Source organism: Aulostomus chinensis, chromosome 12 (genome assembly GCF_037954235.1).
Source record: "Aulostomus chinensis isolate RoL2024-O1b breed Wild chromosome 12, RoL_Achi_v1.0, whole genome shotgun sequence".
Classification (NCBI taxonomy): domain Eukaryota; kingdom Metazoa; phylum Chordata; class Actinopteri; order Syngnathiformes; family Aulostomidae; genus Aulostomus; species Aulostomus chinensis.
Genome location: NC_141331.1, coordinates 2,509,734 through 2,515,477, shown reverse-complemented (window position 1 = coordinate 2,515,477; position 5,744 = coordinate 2,509,734). Strand labels below are relative to the sequence as shown.

Here is a 5,744-nt window from a genome sequence, read left to right as displayed (position 1 = left end):
TGTTGTTCAAATGTAACTTTGGAAGCATTTTCAAAATATTCAAGCCCAGATTACATTCAGGAAAAGTCTGAACACCGTGTCCCCTCGGCGGTGCCATGCTGTGTCATTGTGGGCTGGAAGCTGCAGCTGTGTTGAAAGTCCCACTGATGTCGATTGGCTCTGCTGTGTCATTGTTACCAGATGATGCCCACAATGCTCCAGGGTTGTGCCTTTGGCCTCAAAATAAGCGCCCCCTTCCAGAGTCCAATTCCTGGCCCGAGTGTACCCATTCTGGTGCAGACCCCCTGTGCGTGTCAATTCTCTGGCAAGTTCCCATTCAGGGGCAGAAGGGGTGAGGACATGGCCGCAACCATGGCGAACACCTGCAGCTCTGGGATGAGCCAGTGTTGCACTCTGCCAGGGGCCGTTTGAGCCAGTTTGGAATGGAGCCAGTGGAAGATTTATAAAGGGAACTGGCACAATATCAAGGCGAAAGCAACAAAAGTACAACGGAGCAACCGTGGTGTAGAGAATTGGTCGGCCCCCCCACCCCAGCCTTTGAGTTGGTAACCAATTATAACAGTGGAGGGTTGTCCCAGGTCATGCAATGATAAAATGAACGAGCCTTAACACTTGTGGCTGACAGACACAAAACAGTCACCCCTGGGGCCCAGCAACTGCTTTTAACTCAGCAGACCATGAAATCAAACCCCAGACTGACAAAATAAAATATCACGAGTACAGACACACACAACTTCTGTCAGAGCCAGAAAATGGTCTCTGCATTCTTAATATTCACAAGAGATGCCAACCATGTTTACAGTAAACACAAAAATGGACATTTGACTCAATAAGTGACTGATGGGATACTTGAAAATGTCGTGCATGACACACAAGGTTCTGCACATTCCTCCTTGTCCAGGCACATCAACAGCAGGTGCCAACCTTTGTGTTCCTGCCATCCAGAGACTTCGCTGCCAGATTCCGAAAGGTTAACAAGATTCTCAACCAGCCGCACACAATAGCGCCATTCTCCTCTTGCCACATACCTTAATGGTTATTTCTTCCAGCATCTCCTCGATGTGCCACACAAAGCCAGACGCGAACCCAGGACCGTGACGAGGAAAGATGATCAGAGCATTTGCCTCTGTTAGCTTCCATCCAACATGCACGGTGAGGCTAATGAGCTGGACCGACGCTGCAGCCAGTCAGATTACAGCGCCAGTGAAAATTAAGTTTTCAGAAAAAGTTCCAGTGCGTTTCAACCTGGGCTTGTGTTTGGATCAAACCAATCAATTAGGACCAAAATCATAGTTCCAATATCAAGCGAGGAAGGTATGACCAAACCATCTGCATCGAAGTCCATTACAGCTGGGAACACAAAAGATGAATTTCCTACACGTTTTTTTCTTTTTTCTTACAGGATTCACAGTCCATCCCAGTTTGGGTCAGTCAGAACGACAAGTTGGCAGTGTATGAGGGGTATTTATGCTTTCGAGCAGCTCAAAGGTTTCTCCTGGGTCTAATACCTAAGACACAGTACATTCTTTCCCCTTCGGTTGATGGAGGAGGCTCGGGCCGTAGGCAGCCCCCTGAGCGGGACGCTGAGGTCACTGCACATGTCTGCAAACCTTCACTTTTTAAGGGCTGAAATCTGTTACTGCAAGATGTTTATGCACAGATGTTGGAACTGACCGCCATTCGTGAAGGGTACACGCACAAATTTGTTCTTACACTGTAAAGGGATATTTTTTTACCATCAGAAACATTATTCACCATAAAGTATCTTGTCTTTATCAAGGAAATGATGTGGGATTAAGGGAATTATCAGATGAGCAGGTAGCTTTGATGTACATTATTTCTGTCTTTACTTCGTAGTATCACCGTCACGGAATACCTTTATTACTTTTATTCTGTACTGATAAAAGCACTCAAAATTTAAATGGGGACAAATGTTAACTTGACCCAGTCTGCGCTGTTGTTGCATTTCTGTCTCCATCCCACATATTTATTATTCACTACGCTATGAAGTCATACTCTATAAATGGCAGAATACATGCCAGACAGACTTAGACAGCACGCTCAGGACACAAACAGGACACGTTTCCTCTGACTTGATGGTAGTTTATACACACACACATATACATATATATATAAAAACCATGATTGGAGAACAAAAAAAAGTACACAAAGGGTTAATCTGAGAGAAATTTTCATGTCTGATGTGAAGTTGTACTTTGCTTTGCTGCTGTCTGTTACCTCCAATGTTCCTCTGGAGACCCCGAGACCCTAAAACGTGATACATGGACATTTACGTATCATGTTAGTCGTTGTGCAAGACGAACGATAGTTGTGTGTTTCAGTTCGGACCTCTAAACAAGTCTCAAGTAATGTATTTGATCTGTAAACACGTGTATTTACGAAGCTTTTCACGCCAACATGACTGTACTTTTACATGACACACTTCTGAATTCTTCAACAGACAGCAGAGAATAAATATCTTTATATGGGACATGCATGCTCTATCTCGTCTACTTACTGACAGGAGTTCCCTTACAGCCATAAACACCTCAGCGTTCTGCTGACATGAACTATGGCACTTTGGATTCGAGCTGTCTGACCATGTACAGACGTGCATAAACACAGTATACGTGCACACAAACACAGGCTGGGCTGCCTTACAGTTGGGGTTGAGTTTCACTATTGTTCTGTGTGAAATCCTGCAGAGATTTGCAGCCGAGGCAAGATTTTAATTGTCTGCTTACTTTCAGCTATCAGAGCCAAATGGTTTTATGGTATGCCCCCATCCATCAGCCTTAAATCCCTGGAGTTCTGCTCCGAGCCTGTCTCCGGGAGGGAAGAACATAAAAAAATGCTGTGGATTCTGAGGTATTTAACACCTAGTTTGATGGTACACTCAGACCCAACTTTGCCTTCAAATATTTTCCATACCAAGGTAGAGCAGCGCTCTACTGTGCTGCCTACCCATTCGCTTACTTGGTCGTCCATGTCTGCAGGTGGGAAGCCAGAAGAAGGTGTGAGTCATGGTCGCTGCTGTAGCGCCTCCTCTGGCTGGTCAGGGCACTTGTTTGTGTCCTGTATGGATGTCTGCAGGGTTCCCCGGAGTCCGAGACTGACCGGGTCAACGTGGTGGGGTGAATTGGCGACTACACAAAATAAACGTACCTTCCTGAAAACACCTGCAGTGTTTTACATCGTGACATGAAGCTGAAAGCATAGAGAGAGACCAGCCTGTTGCTCCTACCGCCATGAATCCGACTCATCCATTCCACTCCAACCTGGCTGCTGTTGCTGCGTCCTCTGCAGCATTCCTGCTGCCACGATGAGTACATGTGCTGCAGGCATGGAGAGTGGGACAACCGGCCTGACACCACCCCTTCAGGATGTGATGTTGGAATGTGATACATGATCTCATCTGCAAGAGGCACTTTACTTTGAAAACTGATCTTTCTACTGATCGTCTGTGACATCGTTCATATCACGTTGCCCTGGTCTGTCGAGGAACCGCTGCTGGGATGGACTTGGGTAGTCGTCCCACGCCCTACGTCCTCCTGGTGAAGATCCTCACTGTCAGGTAAAAGGATGACGCCAACAACTCCAAAGGTGATGGAGGAACCATGTGGTCATCGGTGCTCTCCAGAGTGGCGAAGAGGCTGCGGCAGTGACCAGGTCAGTTTTCTACTTGGCGAAATTGATGACGTATAATTAACTGAGAAAAAAAGGGGGGGGGGGGGACTTACGGGAAAACAAAATTTGACTTCCATTAAACTTTTAGGGTTTAATCTTCTATTTACAATGTACCTGAAAAATGATGGTTTGAAATACAGCAATAAAAATAAAACGTTTTCATTTGTGGTTACATAAAGTGTGTTCTTGTGTGTTCTTGACATGCCTGACTCACTCCGAGAGAAACTGCTGGCTTCAGTTTCAAGTGGCATTTGTGGGTGGTTTTAGCAAACACCAGGGCAAGTTGAAAAGCTTAGCTCTTGAGAAATGTCACTCACTCATACATGAACTCAGACCAGCAGCCATTCATCATCTGAAGCGTTTCTGTTACACCTCTCATGAATTTACTTCATGGTGTTCAGGTAAAGAGAATGCACTCTTGTTCTGTCCTGAAAAGGTGTGTGTCCAGCCCTCAGCTCCTCTGATGCTGAGCGTCTCGCCAGGATTAGGAAAATGTCAAACAATGTAAAACAATCCCCAAAGGAGGCATCAGCAGGGGGAGAGAGCAGAAGGATTTTACATGACAAGGAGATAATATGCATCATAAAATCTGGAGTGGTCGCCAAACCCGTGTTTGATGTCTTCAGGGACCAAGAATGTTCTGTCTCCAAAACAAGGTGATGAAAGTATTAAATACTGGCGTTTAATAATACTATCTGCATAAAACATCAACAACTGGATATCAAACTACGACTTGCTCGGCTCATACAACACACTTCCCCAAAAGTTTGGTGAAATTTAGCCTCGTATATCTGTGTAATCCTACTAACGTACGAAAAAAAACGTTACTGTCTTAGCTAATCTTCGACTCCTTTATTCAACCCATGTAACCGGGCCACAAAAGTCATAAAACAAAAGCAGTGTAAGTTTTATAATGGTGAAGGTTGGAAAACTGTGGTTTTGAGTTGTGAAAGTTAGGTTTAGGAACAGAAAACACTTGGTTAAGGTTAAGAAAACACTGTGGTTTTGGTCAGTTGTTGTGAAACGTGGTGTATAAATGGACTCCAACACTCGTCTCCCCCTGCAAAGTCTGGTAAATGCTGGTATCCACCAAACACCACCCAAACCTGCCCCCTGACGTTGGCTGTCTTGTGTTGTAACAACAGTAACCGCCGCCTGTCACGAGATGACGGGGAATTAGTGTGCCCACCACCCCAGAGGATCCTAATTGACAGTGACTTTGGTTGCGTGGCGCTGCCACCGCCACCACCGTGCAGTATTAAGATGTCGTGGTCATTCCACATATTCTCCGTGAGAGTGTTTTCTTAAAATCAAACCAAAATCTCTCTTCTCAAAGGGTCTGTCATCAGCTGCGTTCATAATTTATAACAGGAGAAGCATCCAACTGGATGTCCTGCAGGCTTTCTAAAATATTCATTGGCAATAAAGTGAAGCTATGAAACTTTTAATTGTACACAAAGTACATTTTGTACCTTAAAAAAAAAACTAAAACCCTGATGTTTTCTTCTAAAGTTGCCAGGTACGACTTCCCCTCGAGAGCAGGCCCTGCACACGCGACGGTCACGTCCCAGTGAGCAGGACACTAGGCTTCACTTAGACATCAAGGCAGCGAGATGAATGTCCGTGTCTTCTATACCACGCTACCCTACACACATGTGGCATCAATGTGATTGGGAGTGTGCTGGTTGGCCTCAGTCAGCGTTGGACACCTCATACCGTGTCAGAGCCAAATCTTCAGATTTCACTCCTTCAAACAACCACCTCGGGGAATTTGGTTCCCCGGTAATTGTTGTGTGCGATCATCGCTGGGCTCTCCCCTTCTGTTTGCCATGCCCAAGTGTCCATTGTTGTAGCGCTGCTCCCAAGCCGTAATCACAGGCAGATGGCTGCTAGCCTCACTGCTGGAGCTCGATGGGGCTTTCCCCTCTCAAATAAATGAGGTCTGCCTGTACAGAGAGAGGTGTGATGTAAGGTGTTTGCTAAGAGGAATGCTTATTTCTAAATTCCAAGACGTCCAACTTTTGGATGTTGGGTCTGATTCTTTGCCACTTGGCTCT

The 5,744-nt window shown here is 45.5% G+C and overlaps 1 long non-coding RNA gene across 1 annotated transcript; it reads left to right on the top strand.

Moving 5' to 3' along the window:
* The first annotated feature begins 807 nt into the window (after positions 1-807).
* LOC147251738 (uncharacterized) lies at positions 808-3,275 on the top strand. The gene is made up of 4 exons (XR_015118805.1): positions 808-970; positions 1,050-1,152; positions 2,751-2,868; positions 2,997-3,275. It is a non-coding gene; the product is annotated as an uncharacterized LOC147251738 (long non-coding RNA).
* The last annotated feature ends 2,469 nt before the right edge of the window (positions 3,276-5,744 follow it).